At 46.0% G+C, this 21,374-nt stretch overlaps 1 pseudogene; it reads right to left on the reverse strand.

Annotated features, from left to right (window-relative positions):
• Positions 1-21,374, reverse strand: part of LOC144143262 (uncharacterized) — a 167,484-nt pseudogene that overhangs the window by 132,625 nt on the left and 13,485 nt on the right.

Here is a 21,374-nt window from a genome sequence, read left to right on the forward strand (position 1 = left end):
GAACCTTCCAGGTGTGAGAGCGGTTGGAAACCCGGGCCTTCATTAGAAAAGTGGTGATGGTCGTTCACCAAATTTAGTGAAAGATACCACCAAGGAGGTTCGCGTACCTGAGCACGAATGCTTCGGTGTCGGCCAGCACACACGCGACCCCATCGAACATCAAGAACTGGAAAGCTCTTGTGGTTCTGACCACCGACACTGAACTAGAACAGCTGGCCAAAGAGCCGCAAAGCAGTCCTTCGCTAAGAAGCTGTTTCTGCAAGAAAGGACAAACAGTTTCATCACAGAAAGGTGATAGGTACCATTTTGTCAAAACAAGCTACGTCTTATAACGTCACCTCCACCTTTGAAATGCTAGAAGAATCTAACATTTCGTTCTGCTCAAGTCAAAAATTCAACAAATCTTTCGATTGCACAAGGCGGCTGACGTGCTATTCAACCGGACCTTCGAAAAACAGCTGGCACATTTTAGACGCGGTTTAGTGGCCTGGTGGGCGCGGACACGTCAAACGCTTCATGAAATAATGCGACAAGAGAACATGAACAGGGAGGCTTAGAGTAGCCCCAAAATTTACCCCGAGATTCCCTCATCTCCTCGTGTTGCTATGGGGAGGCCGGAAAATATCGACATCGGGGGCAATAATGTTTTGTGTCAGGGCCATGACATCAGTGGCTTGAAAGTACTTCGTCGACGGACCCTTGAGAAAATTATGGCTTTTAAGAGACCTATCACCCAGAAATGCCTGGACTACATTCTCAACTAGAATGGGTGCTACAGGAACTTTATAAGGACTTATGGCGACATCTCGAAACCCCTAACTGACCTTATGGAAACAACAAAGGGTAGCTTCCGATGAGTCTCACGAGTCGGCGTTCAATAGACTGAAAGAAAATATTTGCTGTGTTGAATGCTAGGAGTACCTGACGAGGGTCAGCCATTTTGCTTCAAACAGAACCTACACCTCGAATACTAACATGGATGCCTCTCTTCTAGGCCATAATAGTAGCAATGCCTTGTAACTCTTCGGCCGGGCTCTTGCCGAAATAAACCAGCTGTCAAATTCAATTGTTAACCTGTTGCCTTTGTTATAGCGTCACATATACCTATTCGAAGCACAGAGGGAATCAACAGCTGTTACAACACCTACAATCAACCAAGCATGTTTACAGAGTTTTGCACTTTAGCTTCCCAATCTACGAAAATATTTTCTGTTGATTCTGTCATGCGCTCTCCTACTGTAGGAGCTTACCTTATTATTTTCTTTTGACATACCTTAGCAACTTGCATGCTTCCGTAGAAAAAATTTCTTCGCGAGGGCTTTGCGTGTTTGGGGTTTGTTGGCGTGTTGGACTTTCGGGGACTGGTCTTTGTATTTTAGAATTGTTGTTCCCCAAACAACTTTCTTAAGCCATGGGTAATGTCATAGAACATACCCGTGGAAGGTAATAACACCGCATTCTACGCTTAAAAGACGAAGCTTCCAACACTAAGCGAGGGCCGCTGAGTTAGAGAACCGGAGGTGTTGCTAGAGACACGGGCAGAGAGTGAGGCAAGCCGACCTCGGGGCTTTTTTCTTACAGATTTCGTTATGGTCTAATTGGTTGGCTCGCACAATAGCGTCGTCGATAACTTTTTCCGTGTATTTTTTATTCAGGAGGGCGGTCTTGAGTTCTCGACAGTTTGAGTCAAAGTCGGCTTGGTTTGAGCGAATTCTCCTAAATCGGTGGGCTTGGCTGTAACGTATTGCTGTCTTGCAGTGTCTGACATGGCTACTTCGAAAGTGCAAATACTGCAGCGTGTCTGTCGGTTTTCTAGAGAGGTTAGTTGAATCCGACCTTGGAAGGTAGTAAAGGTGACGTCCAGAAAGTTTACACTGTGTTCCGAATAGGAATGAGCAAGGGAAATACTAGGCAGGGCTAGGTTAAATTCCTCAATGAAGGTGAGGAGCTCCGCCTCCCCGTGTTGCCAGACCAGAAATATGTCATCAATATACCTTTTATAGTACATTGGCTTTGAATTTTGGGTGTCAAGAAAGTTTGATTCGAGGTGAGCCATAAAGATATTAGCGTAGTTAGGTCCGATTCGAGTTCCCATTGACGTTCCGCTGACTTACACGTAATTAACTCCGTCGAACTCAAAATTGTTAAGTTCAAGAATAAGCCTAATGAATGTTAGGAGAGCAAGAGAAAATAGGTTTGTCGCACGATCACTGCTCATACGCAAGGAATACAGCGGCGATGCCATCTTCATGGGGGATGTTAGTATACAGTGACGCAACATCAAGGGTGACTAGAATGCAGTTATCAGGAATTTCAATTTTTAGATGTCTGAGAGAAAGTCATTGGTATCCTAAATGAAGGAGGGAAAGCTGGGCGGAATGTCGCAAATGAGATTGTCCACATAGCGCGAGAGGTTTTCGGTAACAGTGCCAATGCCAGAAACAATGGGGCGCCCTGGGTTGTTCACCTTGTGAATCTTTGGGAGAAGATAGAATTTACCGGCTACTGGGCTTAAGGGGTTCAGGGAACGAGCCGTGGTTTCATTTAGTGTTTTATTTTATCAAGCTCAGCAAGTTTATCTTTGACAATTTGCTTATAATCTGGAGTGGGATCATTGGGTAGTGCTTTATAGAACGTCGATACTGATAGTTGCTTATTGGCCTCGTTAACATAGTCGCTTTTGTCAAGGATTACGATTGCGCCTCCCTTGTCGGCAGGTTTAATAATTATGTCGGGACAGCTTGCGAGTTCCTCTAGGGCTTTCTTTTCGTTGGTAGTCATGTTGTGGTGGAAAGAAATTTGTGTTTGGTATGCTTTTCGCACATCGCGTTGGACAGCTTTGATGTACATGTCGAGGCAACTATCGCGCTATGTGGGAGGGGTCCAGTGCTTATAGCTACGTAGGGTTCTGCGGGCTTCTTCCGTCGCGGTGTAATCGTAGAAGTATTCTGGAAGTCTCATGTTTAGGGTGAAGTTATCTAAGTCCTTAAAAAGTTGAAATTCATCAAAACCACCTGTAGCCGGGCAAAAGTTTAGGCCATTTGACAAGACATTCTTCTGAGCTGGGGAGAGGGTTATAGTTGAAAGGTTCATTCTATTCCCGGTAAGGTTTATTTTTGTGACGGCAGGCGAGGGAAAATTATTATACAGGGGTTTAACTGAACTGTTTGGGGTGCAGTAGTAGAAGCATTTATTACAGTCGTAGTGACATTTTCGGTCGTATTGGCAGGGGTGGGGGCAGTTACTATGCCGGAGCTGGTTAGGTTCTTACGCATGTGGCAAGTGTTAGAAATGTTATCTCGGTTAAACTTTCTGTCTTTTGTTCGGGATATGGCGGAGGCCGTCTTAGATTCGTAGTTGCTTAAAAGGTTCAACTCTCTTTTGCTTAGTTCTTGACTAAGTAGTTCCTCTTTCTTTCGGAGAGAATGGGCCGTAGTTTCGTAGTGATTGAGGATTATTTCAGGAAATTGTAAAGATGGTTTATTGAGTACCTGTTTCCACTTATTCATGTTGGACAGGGAGAGTTCGGTAGTAGCAGGTTTTATTCTAATCCTAAGACCTCTGGGAGCGACCGCTGCAGTCAAGTACTGTGCAAGAGCGGAAACGTGCAATTCTGAACGTATGCGCTTTTCGGTGATTTTTCTTACCTTTAAAAACTGTCTTGAAACGGGGAAGGAGGCCGCGTTGCCTGTTTTTTTGTTTTGTAGTCAGTTGCTGCTATGCCGATTCTTTCGAAGATTGTAAGGGCATGTGGCACGGAGGGCTGGATTTTGGACTCCGGAAGGTCCGGCGGACGCGCTGCTGTTGGTTTTCGTGGGCTCGGCGGTGGCTGAAGATGCGGAGGTTGGGCGTGGCATGCTGTTGGTGCGGCGCCGGTCAGGGAGCTTCTTATTATGGCCGCGAGCGTTCCCTCGGGGCGTTGTGGCGGCTGCAGGTTTGCCAGGAGGGGTTGGCATGTCGCTGGTGCGACACTCGTCCGTGGACTTCGGGGTTGGGGCGCTGGCGCTCGCCCGGGGCGCCGTGGCTGCGGTGGATCTGGGGGGCGGTCGTGGTGTGCTGCTCGCACGACACTGCTCCGGGGTCCAACCAATTAGATCATAACGAAATCTGTAAGAAAAAAGCCCCGAGCGGGAACCCGAAAACTAACTTAGTTTTAACCCACTCATCCTCCGCTCCAAGAGTGTAAACCGTGCTAAAAAAACATCACAATATCCTAATGCAAAGTGACCGCTTAAAAAGCATATTCCCCGGACCACCAGGCGTTGTCTACCGGCGTAATAAGAATTTAGGTGACTTTCTTACTAACTCTCGTATCAACCGACCGGCAACTACTGGCTGCAGGCCCTGCGAAAAACCCCGATGTAAAGTATGCCCACACATGACCACTACACAGCGCGCCACCAGCACGGCTTCAGACTACTACGTAAATATAAAAGGTAACTTTAACTGTGACTCCGCTAATGTCGTATATTTAATGTCGTATATAACAATATATCGGCCAAACTGAAACGCCCTTCCGAATACGGTTCAATAATCCCCGCTCTCATGCAAAAAGCTGCCCTTAGTTGAACCTGTCAAGACATGTGAACAGTCCCGGGCATGAATTTCAACATCTTAAAGCAACGATTTTAGAATCCGCCTTCAAAACACACCCCGACCGCGAGGTTCGTGAATCTTACCTCATTTATAAGTTTGGGTCAGTCACACTTGGAATTAATGAAAGTTACGGAAAACTATCGTGCTTATCCCTCGATTAAAATTAGCGGCTTCGTAATTTTTATAACTATGTTCATTTTTCCTACCCTCGAGTTTGCCATCAGAATTCGCAGAAACTCTCCTAATACAGCAGCTTTATTAGCCTAATGCGGCTCAACAATGCCATTTGTCCTGGGGAAGGAGGCCTTGTTCCCACCATCACTTAAGAATGTTTAACTATTTGTGATTTATTTATGTTTAACCTTTTGTGACCCTACCTATTTCCTGTTCAATTGCTAGCTTCTGTGAAATGCTCTTTTGTGCCCCCTATCTATTCTCTTCATCCGCGGGGGGCACACCCATCTTCGCTTCCCCCCGAACAAGTCTCCCCAGCCACTGAATACCTTACTGTATACTCTTCCCTTTCTTTTCAAGCCGCGGTTGTCCAGTTTCACCCATTGTCTGAACTTTCAGCCCGCGCGGCATACGTTCCCGTCATGGTGCAACCTTGAACGCTGCATTGTTAACACGACCCCTTTTTCTCTCTCTCGCTCCCCCCCCCCTTTTTTTGTTTGTTCGTTTGTTGATGTTGTAGCATAGGCGTTCCCTGACTGTATGCACACTCTCCTTTTCCGAAACATTTTCCGCTCCTTCTCACATTTTTATACAAACCTATATAAGAAATGTGTTCCAAATGTTTGCGGCAGCAAAATCATGTAACTTTACTCTGATGAAGGCAAGTCCCGTTGCCGCTACGTAAGTAAACATTGTTTGTTATTGTTCTTGCTGTGTATCCGACTCTTTACTTATACTATCTATATATATATATATATATATATATATATATATATATATATATATATATATATATAGATATATATATATATATATATATATATACATATATATATATATATATATATATATATATATATATATATATATATATATATATCAGTGTCTCGAACCGAGAAAAATACGGGTTCGGTTACGGTTCTGGTTCAGGTAAATTTCTTTTGTTCTGGTTCAGTTCCGGTTCGAGTAATTCGATCCGCGAACCGGTTCGCGAACTCGTTCGGGGCGCTGAACCAGTTTGCGAACCCGTTCGGGGCGCTGAAGCGGTTCGCGAAACCGTACGGGGCGCTGAACCGGTTCGCCAACCGGTTCGGAAATTATAAATGACAAATTGCAACATCACAATAAATTACAAATAAAACATCTGAAGTAGGACATATGAAACGGGATACATGGTAGTGTAAGGCTCAGGGATTTCTACGAGGAATGGTTTCTTTATGCGCACTCAAAGGTTACACACCGACTTTTACGCATTTGGACTTCATCTAATTGGGTCCGACGCAGTATCTGTAAAATCCGCGACCTCCTTACAATTCCGCTTACAAGTAGAACTGGCTAACTATCCCGCCACATCGGCGTGTAAGCAATTGAAGGAACAGTGGGGAGAAAATACAGCTTTCTTTATCTGAACTAGCCTTCGGTAACTCAAATTATACCCTTAAAGAAGTTTTCAATAAACAAGATACGGAAGATGAAAAACACTTCACCGAACGCAACGCCAGAAGGATGTAATAGGATAAATATTCAAAAAGAAGACTTCGCTGTCTCACAAATATGTTAGCTTCTAAGTGGCTATACGAAACCGGATGCATTGTGGTGCTGGCTTTCGTCAGCGGCCACCACTCGAACAAAACTTACTACACCGCACACTATATTACCTGGACGTCTAAAGGGATGCCGGAGAAGGTAACCACTTCTGTTCCAGTGACCAAGCGGTTACTATCAGGTGCTGCTTTATGACCTAGGTTATTCTCTCGCGAAAAATGGACTTGCAATTGATTGATCTTTTTTCAAAAATAATTGCACCATTTTATTTAAATGGCGTTAGAATTGGTATCTTTGTATTGGTATAAAGCCGTTGTTTTAATACCAGCTTGTTTTTTTGTTGTCGTGGCCCCTTCAACAGCTTCTGCAGCAATCAAAATGAGCACTAGTCTGCAACTACAAAAAGGTTACGGATACCACAAAGCGTAGGACGACTCGGGAAATTTTCCATTTCCCGCTTTTGTTCTCTACTGCGCAAAAATTCGCAGTTTAGGCAGACTCGTAAAATTACAAATGCAAGGAATGCGCAGGAGAATAAATCCCAAATTCCGGAGGGCACTCCGAAAACGTACAAAACAAACGGTCTCCTGGAAAGATTACCACAGAAACGGAAGTTTGAAACGAAGTTGTGTATTGATTCACTCAAATCGTTAACCACGAAAGGATCATATCAGAATGAAATATACCTTTCAATCCGTTATAGACAACGTACATCTGACTGGGAAAACATTAGTTATACAATAACAACAATAACGCAATATTGATAAAAACAAAACTTGGTATTAGGTTGGTTACAGTGCTACCGAGTTTTAAAGAAATCCACCATCACATGCAATTATACAGTTTCAACTTGGTTACCAAAACGTCCCGCAGGATCAGGTGTAACATCATCAGTCCTGAATTATCACAATTATTACAATGTAGCTAAGAGGGCTGCTACAGATGCCGGTGTGACGGCGCTACTGGTGTCAAGAAAACTTTACCGTCAAACAATAGGACATTTTAACAGTGTTATTGTGCAGCCATATAAAATTGGCACTTTCGAAAAAAGTACTCACACGGAAAGAAAATTGTATGACGATGACTACAAACCTCCAACCCGTCACTCTACAGCACAAATAGGCTGCACTGCACAACCCGGCGGACAGAACACAGCCGAATAAGCATCTGGAAGCATTATACTCAGCTGCCTTTTACAAAAATAGGAGAAAACATCCTGAATGCACACTTAAGGCATTGTAGCACTCCCACTAACACAAACCTAAAACAAACGACGACATAACAAGAGAGTTTTTCTGTTGTTACATCATTCAACAAAAATGTAGAAGCAGAACAAAAAACGTAGGCCTATGGTTTTCGTGCCCCGCCCACAACTGAAATGTATTTAAACCCAACTGATCTGCACTATTTGTATCTTTGAAAAAGACCGGCCCCGGTCGAAACGTTAGAATAAATGTTATGTTTTTCAGTTTGACTTCTCTATCGTACATCAAACCCTTATATCCAGGAACCTTTTCTCTTAACTATATACATATATATATATATATATATATATATATATATATATATATATATATATATATATATAAATATATATATACAGAAAGATAGGTCAGCAGACTGCTGACCTATCTCTCTGTATTTCCTCAACGAGCCCCTCATTTCCTTACTATATATATATATATATATATAGTAACGAAGGTAATGAAGATAACCGCCGAAAATATGAACACAGCCCGATAAAGCTCCTAAGTGCCTTTAGGGTGGTCGGTTTCGGAAACTCCGCGACGGCAAGAAGCTTGGTCTCGTCCGGACGAACGCCCTCCTTGCAAACGACATGACCCAGGATGGTCAGTTTGCGCGCGGCAAAGTGACACTTCTTCAGATTGAGCTGCAGTCCCGCCGCGGCGAGACACGTCAAAACTTGCTCTAGGCGAACCAGGTGCGTCTTAAAATCTGGAGCGAAGACGACTACATCATCCAAGTAGCAAAGGCGCGTCTTCCATTTGAGGCCGCGCAAAAGACTGTCCATCATTCTTTCAAACGTGGCTGGGGCATTGCATAGCCCGAACGGCATAACGTTAAATTCGTAGAGGCCATCAGGGGTGACGAATGCCGTCTTTGCGCGATCAGCCTCCGCCATTAGGACCTGCCAGTACCCGGATCGTAAGTCGAGGGATGAGAAAAATTCGGCTCCTTGCAAACAATGAAGCGCATCATCGATGCGAGGTGGCGGGTATACGTCTTTGCGTGTAATGGTGTTCAAGAGGCGATAATCTACGCAAAAGCTAATGGAGCCATCTTTCTTCCGAACAAGCACCACCAGCGAAGCCCAGGCACTCTTGGAAGGGCGAATAACACCTCGCTTGAGCATATCCGTCACGTTGTCTGCAATAGTTTGGCGCTCAGACGGTGACACTCGATAGGGGCGCTGTCGAAGCGGGGCGTGCGAACCAGTATCAATGGAGTGCGTGACAACGGACGTGCGACCCAGCGAGCTTTGCACGTGATCAAACGACGAACAGAACTTCCGAAGCAATGCAGCAAGTCGTGATCGTTGGGTTGCGTCAAGGTCTTCGTCCATGCACTGGTGGAAAGCAGCAGATGGCAATTGTTCTGGTACGCCGGAACTAACACTCAGTCTGTCAATCTGAACATGGTGCAAATGGTGAGGTACGTCGACGACTAGCCGGGCATCCACAATCTCGATAAACCCAAGTGTTTCTCCGCTAAAAAGGGAACACGGAGTCGCCGACGGATTCGTGACTAACATAGTGCTTGCGCCATCACGAGTTGTAAAATGGCACCGGGCAAAGGAAGACATTTCCGACGTAGGAAAATGGCTGAGGGCGTAAAGAGAACAGTTGCGTCTGGGACAGTGGTGCAACATAATGGAACGAGGACAGAGGAGCCTGGCGGAACGTCAGTGTCTTCAGCAATTAGTAGCTTGGTAGTAGGGGCATCACCGGAATCCTCTAAGACGTCAGTGGAAAATTCAACTTCAGCCCGAGCACAGTCAATAATAGCGTCGTGGCGGGAAAGAAAGTCCCAACCCAGGATTACGTCATGGGAGCAGGATGGCAGGACGATGAACTCAACGATGCAAGAGATGTTCTTGATGACGACCCGTGCAGTGCAGGCAGCAAGCGGCTTAATGGGTTGCGAATTGGCGGCTCGTAATGAAAGTCCAGAAAATGGCGTCATCACTTTTCGTAGAGAGCGGCAGAGACGGGCATGGATAACAGAAACAGCGGCTCCTGTATCGATTAGCGCAACAGTAGGGGCACCTTCTACAATCACGGCAATAACATTTTTTGGTGAAAATTGAGGACTTGTGCAGTTCGACGGTGACGCAGCTCTTGCCTCAGGAACTGCGGCTGTTAGTTTTCCTCCCCGTCACTGATCGGGCGGCGACGCATGGGGGAAACTGAGCGGCGACGTGTGGAGGACGAGCGGCGGCTGGCGAACGGCGGCTGTTCAGAAGACTCGGTGGGCAAATTCTGCGGAGTTTGCGGCGGAACATAAGATGGGATGTGGGGGCTTGCGTAAAAAGGTGCTTGAAAAATGTTTGCGGGCTGCAGCACACGACGACGAGAGTAGCGGGCGACATGTCCGGGTGTCCGACACGCGAAACAGATGGGCCGATTGTCCGGTGTGCGCCACGCATTCGCATCGTAAGGACTGGTGATGGGGGTTGGAAGTGGTCGTGATGGTACGTGAGTCGGCGCAATGCGCACCCCCGGCTGGAACGAGCCGACATGCGCCCTGGATACCATACTCCCTTACAACCGCGATGCCACAGAATACACACCGGTATCACAAATGGCGCAGCACGCCGAAGAATGTCGACAACTAGCCTGTTCTTTTACAACTGCTGACCAACAGCGCCAGAAGCATCGTCGTGACGACTCCACCGGTCCTACGACGTTTGATCCTGGTTCGCATGTGGGGCTTTGGGTGCCCTGCCCAACACCCGGTCTCTCCCAAAAATTGGTGGCCAAATATGACGGTCCATACAAGGTCATTGCCCGCACTTCGCCAGTGAACTACCTTGTTGAGCCCGTTACTCCGTCCTCGGATCTTCGCCGCCGTGGCCGTGAAACAGTCCACGTTGATGGGCTCAAGCCTTACTACGACCCGCTCGTGTCGACATCACCCTAAGACGCCAGGTTGGCTCCTTCTACACCGGGGGGTGATTGTAACGAGGGTAATGAACATATGCAATAGACGCAACATGCCATCAAGACATCGTAGTATGTGCCTCACCAGCATAGCCCATATACGATTATGCCCAATCCACACACGGGGATATGCGCCAAAGAGGTGTCAGGGAAGACGATGAACCACAGGACGTGCATGCGCCAGAAACGAGCTTGGTGAACGCAACGCTCAGACCTGCGTTATCCATCGGCTTCGCTCCTGCAATTAAACAACGTCAACCGGCTACCGGCGTGTCGGGTGTCTTCTTAAGAATATATATATGTAAATATATATATATGTATATATATATATATATATACCAGGTATTCTGGAGGTCTTGGGTTCGGATCCCACCTGACGGGCATTTTCTCCAATTTCTTTCTTCTTTTGAAAATTCTTTATCTGTCTCAATGACCTCCTACAATGTCCCCTTTGCTTTCCGAGGTTTTATTGACTGGCAACTCCTATTTTTGTCTTAGTTTCAACGAGCCCCTCATTTCCCATTCTGATTCGCTACATGCATAGCGAGGGCATCTGTTCTGCAGTCTTGGTGCCATATTAAGCTTATGGGAAATAAACGCTTGACGACCACTCTTGACATGTCGTAGACACTCGAGTCATGGCCCGGGGCTTAAAAAAGGTTTCCTTTACCCCGTGTAGTCCTAGTGGCGCTGGCTACCACCCCAAAACAGGAAACAAAAATACCTTAACATAGATACCACAGAAAGTCGAGGGGAAAATCGGCCCGCCGGTAGCGTAGTGGTTATATAACCAGACCGGTGTTCTGCTGGTCGCGGGTTCAGATCTCACCTGGCAAAAAATTTTTCTCAACTGTCTTTCCAAATTGTTTATCTGTTTCAATGACCTACCACATCCTCCCCTTTGCTATCCGAGGTGTTCTTGACTGCCAACTCTGATTTCTATAATTTTATAAATATATTGATATACATATATATATATGTATGTATATATGTATATATATAGTATTATATAGTATACATAATATATATATATATAGTATTGTGGATACGATTTCAATTAGGAAACCAGCGGGATATGATAAGATCGGACCACGAGATATAAAAGTTCACATAGACAGATTAGGCTTGGTGATTTTGTCGATACTTAATGGCATATTAACGACCGGAAGTATTCCAGAAAAAATTAAGATTTCTGCAGTACGCTCTATACATAAGAACGGTGCTAAAGACGATCCTGCGAACTACAGGCCAGAAGCCATCTTGTCTGTTGTGTCCCATATTCTTGAAAAGTATCTTTCGACAGTCATGATGAATTTTGGCTGCAAACATTCCCTTTTATCTGAAACGCAATATGGTTTTCGACAGGGCAAGAGCACAAATTACTTTTAAAAGACTTTAATGATTCTATCACTGAAGCGTTAGATAGCAATAAAATAGTGTTAGCTCAGTTTGTGGATATGTCAAAGGCTTTTGATACTGTTGATCATGAAATATTGATACAGAAATTAGCACACATGGGATTCAGAGGAAAATATAGCCAATTATTCAAGAACTACTTTACAGGAAGGTACCACTCTGTTCGAATAGGAAATGCCATGAGCGGGAAATTACTAATTAAAATGGGGTTCCACAGGGTTCTACAATTGGCCCTTTACTTTTTAATATTTATACGAACGACATTAGGAATTTAACTCTTTCGTCCAGGCTGTATCAGTATGCTGTTGATACAGCATTAGTTTTTGAACATTCGGTGTACGAACACGCCGTTGAAGCTCTTCAAAAGGATATAAGCAAAGTACTTCATTGGATACTTGAGAACTACATACACGTTAACAAAGCCAAAACGAAAATTTTTTGCATTAGGAGCCCCTATAAGCAAATTCAATTGAAGAGAAAGGTATTTCTACACTTAGAAAACTGTAATGATTGTTCTTGCTCGACTTTAGAGTACAGTCAAAGTGTAAAATATCTAGGCTTGTGCATAGACGAGTTTTTTATCTGGAATAAACATATAAATCACGTTTGTAAAAAACTGAGGACTATATCTGCCTACATGTATAAATTGCGAGACGGCACTAATATAGATACACGATATCGTGTTTACCAGTCACTTGTGGAAAGCACTCTTCGCTACGGCATAACTCTGTACGGAAGCTGCCCAAACTCTAAACAGGAAAAGATAAATAAGCTTGTTCGCCGAATCGTCAGGAACATTGTATATGCTCCAAGCCTGCATGAAAAGAAAACAGCAGATATAATGAATGAAATGGGAATATAAATCTTGGTCAGTTGTTTCGTTATACCGTCTTTATTACGCGCTACTATCTCGTGGAATTCAAAATGCCTGTAGCTAAAGCTAGAACGTTAAGGCAGACAGAACTATTCCACATACCTAGACTTTTTACGAATTCTGAATAAAGGAATAGACAATTTTATGTTCCATCCATTTTAACTGGGTCCCAGACGAACTTCTTATTTAACCAGTCTTAAGGAAGTAAAAAAGCAATTGAAAAACTGGTGTCTAGATTTTTAAGTAGACCTATAGTGGAAAAAAGAACTTCGCGGCCCATTTCAATGCATCGTGGTGGTCGCGGTTGGGTTGCACAAATTGTGATCTACATTTTCATCAGTGTGGCGTTATTGTGCATCATGGCAATTACCTGTATACAAGTCAGTATATCTCTTTTGTAATCTTTTGTAATTTTTTTCCTTCTCTCCCTCCCTCGCATATTTTTGCGAATTGTTGCCTACCTTTTCTTTCTTTCCCGTCCTGGTTCATTCTTTATGCAAAAATTGTCTTCTTTATTTGCTTGCAGCTATGACGTTATGTATTCTGCTCTCAGTGCAGCATACATTGATATGCGTCAATTGTGTCGTACGCCCCTGTATATTTGTGATATCGGTATTGTGTAATCTTTTTCGGCAATACTGTTCTTGTTGCTGATTTTGTTTCACTAGCAGTGTTTTCTAAGGGATGAAATGATGTTTGAGGGCATACATGGATGTATTTTGATTCTTTGTTTTTTCCCCTTGTTTTCTTTTATTTCAATTTTTTTGCGTTATCGCACGGTCGCTGCGCCTCTGCTCTGCCTGCCCACTGCCACACACTGCCATACTGCCACACCTAAGCACTGCGTGCTTAGGTGTGGCAGTAAATATATCATGTATATAAAACATTGAATAAAGCTTATTATTTTATTATTATTATATTATATGAAGAATTTTTTGAGTCATAAAACAAAGTTATAAAAAAATGCCACTGCCAACCCCTATTTCTCTCTTATTTCAAAAAGCCCCTCATTTGTTATTCTGATTCACTACATGCATAGCGAGGGCCTCTGTTCTGGCGGTCTTGGTGTCCTATTGAGCTTAAGAGGGTTAAACGCTGGTCGACCACTCTGGACATGCCATAGACACCCGAGTCACGCCCCGGGGAATAAAAAAAAGGTCAACTTCACCCCGAGAAGTAGGAGTGGCGCTCGCTACCACACCCTAGCACAGAAAAAAATTACATTGACATAAATACCCCAAAAATTGAAGGAGAAAAATGGCACCACCGATAGCGTAGTGGGTATCGAACCAGACCGGTATTCTGGAGGTCGCGGGTTGGGATCCCACCCGGCGGGCATTTTTCACCAGTTTCTTTCTGACTCAAACAATTCTTGATCTGTATCTATGACCTACCGCATTCCCCCTTTACTTTCCGAGGTTTTCTTGGCTGCCATCCCTTATTTCTGTTATATTTCAACAAGCCCATCATTTCTTATTCTGATTAGCTACATGCACAGCGAGGGCCTGTGTTCTGGCAGTCTTGGTGCCATAGGGAGCTTAAGAGGGTTCAACGCTGGTCGACCACTCTCGACATGTCGTAGACACGCGAGTCATGGCCCAGGGGTAAAAAGAAGGTCATCTTCACCCCGAGAAGTTGGTGCGGCGCTGGCTACCACCCCCAAGCACAGGAAAACATTACATTGTAATAAATACCCCAGAACGTGAAGGGGAAAAATAGCCCCACCGATAGCGTAGTGGTTATCGCACCAGACCGGTATTCCGGAGGTCGTGGGTTGGGATCCCACCCGGCGGGCATTTTTCACCACTTTCTTTCTGACTCAAAAAATTGTTCATCCCTTTCTATAACCTACCGCATTCCCCACTTTGGTTTCGGGGGTTTTCTTGACTGCCAACCCTTATTTCTGTCCTATTTCAACGAGCCCGTTATTTCTTATTCTCATTCGCCACACACACACAAATACACACACACATATAAATCTATATATATATTTCTACATATTTATATATATATATATATATATATATATATATTTATGCATATATATATATATATATATATACATATATATATATATATATATATATATATATATATATATATTATATAAACGGAGAGAGAAATGGGAACCGCGTCAGCCAAATTTTGTTACCATTTATTACACCCACACACGCGCTCATACGCTGGTTTTAATGCTCCCTGCTTAGAGACAACAATTTCAGTGTTCGACACACCTTTTTACGGTAGCGCTCATTGTAGTGAGGGTTGTCTTTATACAACAAGGAATATGGGAATGGTGATAACTTTTATTCCACCAGGAAAGGGCACGAGTGCCCTAAAAAAACTTAGGAGTTTCCCAATATTCGTTTTCGAAAACTTCGCGAAAGCCACGAATTTTCGCAGAACTTTAGGTTGACTGAAATGTAATATGGTAGAAATTGTGTTAGCGATTACCTTTGTAAGTACCTTTTAGGCGATCGACAGTAAGCTGATCGGCCTTTATTTTTGAAGTCCTTCATGTCATCTTTATTATGGGTAGTATAATGTTCACGTTTTCCAATATTCCGGTACACTCTCTGTCATTAGGCAGTTAGTGTATATGTTTGCCAGTTTTGCTAGTACAATGTGCCCGCCATCCTTCAAGAGGTCTGCTGTTATCTGATCTGCACCAGGTGCTTTGCTCCCTTTCTTTTCTTTCAAAGCCTTCCTTATCTCTTCGGTCGTTACTGGTGCGATGTCTATCTCCCCTAACTACTTTCTCTTTCGGCATTATCATGGATGTCCCGGCTGCTGTACAGATATAAATAGAACTGCTAGGCTACTTTGACTACTTTATTCCTATTTGTCACGACATTACCTTGCTTGTCTCTAGGTGCATACATCTGATTTATCCCCACACCTAGATGCTTCTTCACGCTTTCAGACTGTCTCCGTTCTTTACAGTATATTCGATCCGCTCCATATTATACTTCCGTATCTCAGCTGTCTAACGCCTATTGATAACTTCAAAAGCTCCGCTATTTGATTCTATCAGCTGGTGTGGAGATCGTCATGCTTTCACGTTTCCTAATTACATCTTTCGGATCCAGGGAAAGTTTGCTGGGTGCTCGATTGTGACAAACTACGACAGGGTAGCCAAAAGGTACGCTGTGGATGTCCCCACATCTTATAGCGAATATCCACGCTGGAGGATTGGCCAGGAACAGGGCATGAAGGAGCTTATGGGCCTGGTCACAAATAAAGGTGGATACCTATCGATTTGCTTTTGGTAACAGCGCGTCATTAGAAGAAAGAATTGGTAAAATTGAAGGTTGCGATTGCGTTAAACAAAAAACTATTTTCTGTGAGCCCCGCTTCCCCTATTGTCTACATCACCACTCAGGTGCCGGTGCATAGTCTTATTCAGCAGATTATCCGCAGGCTGGCCGCACTTCACCTGTTCTTCTCAGATAGTTTTGTGGCCCTCACAATATATATATATATATATATATATATATATATATTACAGCAAAATCCTGTAACTTTACTCTGATGAAGGCAAGTCCCGTTGCCGCTACGTAAGTAAACATTGTTTACTTACGTAAGTAAACATATATATATATTTATATATATATATATAAATATATATATATATATATATATATATATATATATATATATATATATATATATATATATATATATATATATATATATATATATATATATATATATATATATATATATATATATATATTTATATATATATATGCCGCGAACCATACATTGGGTTTGTTTATTTGTGTTTTGCTTTTACCGCCCGCTGCGCCGGTCTGTGTTATCTCTGCGCCAAGGGTAGCGCGTGTTCCATTATTTCTTTCTGTGCCGCATGTGTTATCTGCTGTGATAGGGAGAGCATTTCGATCTAACGTGAACAGCCCAGAATAATCTTCTTGGGTTTACTATGTTCTCGATGCGAATCGACGTTTCGAGAACCACGCGCGCCGAAAGATAAAAAGCCTGCAGGGCGGACGCCGGGGCATTCGATTCTGCGACGCTCGCCGATGCACGTACGTCACTTTGTTGACCGCTGCTTCATCGCCTCTGTATTCTTTTCAGTTGTTAGGAGAGCACAAGTTCGCTCCAATAAACTTGTTTCTTTCCCAAACAACTGCGTCGTCCTTGTCTTCGTGACATCTGGTGGAGGTGCTGGGTACGCACCCTTCATGCCCACTACAACCTCTGGAAGCAGCCAAGCCAGTCCAACAAGAGCCAGCCTCCGCGTGCAAGATTTACCACCCGAGTTCGGTCTACTACCGGAGAAGACGGAGAAGAAAGACGTCGCAACCAGCACCATGCTCAACCAAGCCAATCCTCCTGTCGTTTTGCAGCAGCCACGGGAACCGCCATCATTCCGAGGAGCCCCCGCAGAACACCCAGAAGAATGGTTGGAGAAACTGGAGCGCGTCCGGAAATTCAACAGGTGGGGCGACGCAGAAACGTTCCGGCATGTTTTCTTTTACTTGGAAGAATCGGCTCGCACTTGGTTCGAGAACCACCGGAACTCCTTGACAAACTGGGCTCAGTTCAAAAGCGAGTCCACTAAGACCTTCACTACCGTCGTGCGGAAAGAAAGAGTCGCCCTTTTGTTGGAAACGCGCACGCAACACCCCAACGAAGGCGTCATGATCTTCGTTGAGGAGATGAAGCAGCTATTTCGCCGCGCGGACTCCAAAATGACGGAAGAAAAGAAGTTGCGCTTCTTAATGCGCGGAGTGAAGGTGGAACTGTTTGCTGGACTCGTCCGAAATCCGCCCAAAACCGTCGCCGAATTCGTGACCGAAGCCAGCACCGTTGAGAAAGCCCTTGAAATGCGTACTAAGCAGTGTGACCACAGAAAGAAAGAATGAACACAGCACAGAAAGAAAGAATGGAACACGCGCTTCCCTTGGCGCAGAGATAACACAGACCGGCGCAGCCGGGCGGTAAAAGCAAAACACAAATAAACAAGCCCAATGTATGGTTCGCGGCATTACCCCCCCCCTCTAAGAGTGAATCGACCAGATGTTAACATAAGCGACAGTCCGAAAATAAAAATAAAATTCGTTATCGTCCGTAGAAAGGTTTTAAGCGAACCACGTGAACGACTTCGGGCCGCGTGCGTCGTCGTGATGTTCCGGAATCACCATCGGGGATCACCTCGTAGGCAAGTTGGCCGACACGTCGTAGAATCTGGTAGGGTCCGAAATACCGTCGCAGGAGCTTCTCACTGAGTCCGCGTCGTCGGATGGGAGTCCAAACCCACACACGATCCCCTGGTTGGTACTCGGCGTCTCGGCGTCGGAGGTTGTAGCGGCCCGCATCCACCAGCTGCTGGTCCGTTATACGAACTCGAGCGAGCTGGCGGGCCTCCTCCGCACGTTAAAGATATCCGTGGACGTCGGCGTTGAGGTTGTCGTCTTCTACGTGCGGAAGCATGGCGTCGAGCATCGTAGTTGGCCTTCTACCGTAGACATGCTCGAACGGCGTCAGCTGCGTCGTCTCCTGGATAGCCGTGTTGTACGCAAACGTGACATACGGGAGCACATCGTCCAAAGTCTTATGTTCAACGTCAACGTACATTGACAGCATATCTGCGATTGTCTTGTTCAGACGTTCTGTTAGTCCGTTCGTTTGGGGGTGGTACGCCATCGTTCTTCGGTGATCCGTGTTGCTGTAGCGTAATACTCCTTGCATCAGCTCTGCAGTAAATGCCGTTCCGCGGTCGGTGATTTGGACTTCCGGGGCTCCATGTCGCAGCACAACTTGGCTTATAAAGAACTTTGCCACTTCTTGTTCAGTCCCCCTCGGAAGAGCGGCGGTCTCTGCGTAGCGCGTCAGGTAGTCTGTCGCTACGACAATCCACTTGTTCTGTGATCGTGACGTAGGGAACGGGCCTAAAAGGTCCATTCCAATCTGTTGAAATGGTCTCGATGGGACGGCGATCGGTTGCAGAAGTCCGGTGGGTCTTGTCGGCGGTGTTTTTCGTCACTGGCAGTCACGGCAGCTCCGGACGTAGTGGGTGACGTCAGAGGTAAGGCCGGGCCAGTAGTACCTCGCCTTGATTTTTCCAATAGTGCGGGCTGTGCCGAGATGTCCAGAAGACGGGTCGTCGTGGCACGCTTCCAAAATTTCGTCACGAAGGTCCGCGGGGATGACGAGAAGGTAATTCGCTCTTGTTCCGGGGCTGAAATTCTTCTTCACGAGGAAGGAGTTTCTCAGGCTGAATGCTGGTAAGCTGCGTTTGAAGGTCCTAGGAACGGCAACGTTGCATCCCTCGAGGTAGTCGATTATGACGCGTAAGTCGGGGTCGGCACGCTGCTGGGCGGCTAGGTCGCTCTCCGTCACGATCCCGAAGAACGCGCTGTCTTCATCAGAGTCTTCTGGTGGTGGGTCGACGGGGGCGCGGGACAGGCAGTCGGCGTCGGAGTGTTTCCTGCCGGATTTATAAACGACTGTAACGTCGAACTCCTGCAGGCGCAAGGTCCAGCGCCCAAGACGGCCAGAGGGGTCCTTCAAATTGGCGAGCCAACACAGCGCATGGTGGTCTGTTATAACCTTGAATGGCCTTCCATACACGTATGGGCGAAATTTTGAAATCGCCCATATAATAGCCAGGCACTCTTTCTCAGAGGCAGAATAGTTTTTCTCTTCCTTCGACAGACCACGGCTGGCATAGGCGATTACCCTTTCGCAGCCGCTTTGCTTTTGGACAAGGACGGCACCCAAGCCTATATCACTGGCGTCCGTGTGCATTTCCGTTTCGGCATTTTCGTCGAAATGAGCGAGCACGGGCGGGCTTTGCAGGCGTTTTTGCAGCTCGGAGAATGCTTTTTCTTGGTCGTTTTCCCAGCTGAAAGGGCTGCTGTCTTTCGTCAAGCGCGTGAGTGGCTCTGCAATGCGTGCGAAGTTTGCGACGAAGCGCCGGTAGTATGCGCACAGCCCGAGAAATCTTCGCACGCCCTTCTTGTCTTTCGGCCTAGGGAAGTTCGCGATAGCTGAAGTTTTTGCCGGGTCAAGTAGGACTCCCGCAGCGTTGACGACGTGGCCCAAGAACTTGAGTTCCTCGTATGCGAAACGGCACTTTTCAGGCTTCAGCGTCAACCCCGACGTACGAATGGCCTCGAGTACAGACTCCAACCTTGCAAGGTGTTCGTCGAAAGTCCGGGCGAATACCACTACGTCGTCGAGGTATACGAGGCAGGTGTGCCACTTAAGGCCAGCTAGCACAGTGTCCATGACTCTTTAAAACGTCGCTGGTGCTGTGCACAGCCCAAACGGCATCACCTTGAACTCGTATAGGCCGTCTGGGGTTATAAATGCAGTCTTCTCTCGGTCTCTCTCGTCCACTTCAATTTGCCAGTAGCCGGTCTTCAGGTCCATCGATGAGAAGTACTTCGCGTGGCAGAGGTGGTCGAGGGCGTCGTCGATTCGGGGGAGGGGGTACACGTCCTTTTTCGGGATTTTGTTCAGTCGCCGGTAGTCAACACAAAACCTTATTGTGCCGTCTTTTTTTCTTTACGAGTACGACGGGCGCAGCCCAGGGGCTTTTCGAGGGCTGTATAGTGTCGTCGCTGAGCATGTCGTCGACTTGAGTCCGGATGGCTTCCCGCTCGTGTGAAGAGACGCGGTACGGTGACTGTCGGGTGGGTCGGGCTCCATCTTCGGTTATTATTCGGTGCTTCGCTAGAGGGGTCTGACGTAGTTTTGCGCTCGACGAAAAACATTCGCTATAGCGACGCAGCAAAGCCAATAACTTGTTCCGTTGTTCTTGCGGTAGCGCCGGATTCACGTCGAAAGGCCTCGGGAGCTTGAAGGTTTCTACGGGTGTGCGTTCAAAGTCGGCGACCGCGATCACGTCACTTGCTTCTTGCGCTTCTTCGAGGAATGCAATTGCCGCGCCCTTGTTTAAATGCTGGTACTCCTAGTTGAAATTCGTAACCAAAATGTGGGATTGGTGTTCCTTGAAGCGCGCAATGCCTCTTGCGACCGACACACCACGGTTGAGAAGCACCCTTTGGTCGGTGTCTACGATAGCGTCGACGTCAGGAGCAGCATCTTCACAGTAGACTGCGACCATCAAGCTTGCGCGGGGTGGCAGGGTGACATGATCATCGGCAATCCTTACAGCAGCACGTCGTTCGGGGTTCGGTTCCGGCGTCATGGAGTGATTGGGGGAAAAAGTTATTGACTTGGTCTGCAGATCGATTATTGCACCGTTGTCCATCAAAAAGTCCATTCCAAGAATTACGTCGCGGGAGCAGTTAGGCAGAATGACGAACGACGCAGGGTACGTTGTGCCGTCTATGGTGACGCGCGATGTGCACGTTCCACTTGGCGTCACGAGGTGGCCTCCTGCTGTGCGTATGTGCGGACCGTCCCATCTGGTCATAACTTTCTTCAGTTTAGACGCAAATGGTCCGCTCATTACCGAATAGTCAGCTCCCGTGTCTACGAGGGCGACTACGTCAAAGCCGTCGATGGACACCTTGACGTCAGATGCAGTCTTCCTCGAGTTCCGGTTTCGTCGGGGCGTCGTATCTCTGCTTGTACGTGTTGACGGTCGGGCA

Source organism: Haemaphysalis longicornis, unplaced genomic scaffold (assembly GCF_048455015.1).
Source record: "Haemaphysalis longicornis isolate Haplotype H1 unplaced genomic scaffold, Haemaphysalis longicornis Haplotype H1 scaffold_6, whole genome shotgun sequence".
NCBI lineage: Eukaryota > Metazoa > Arthropoda > Arachnida > Ixodida > Ixodidae > Haemaphysalis > Haemaphysalis longicornis.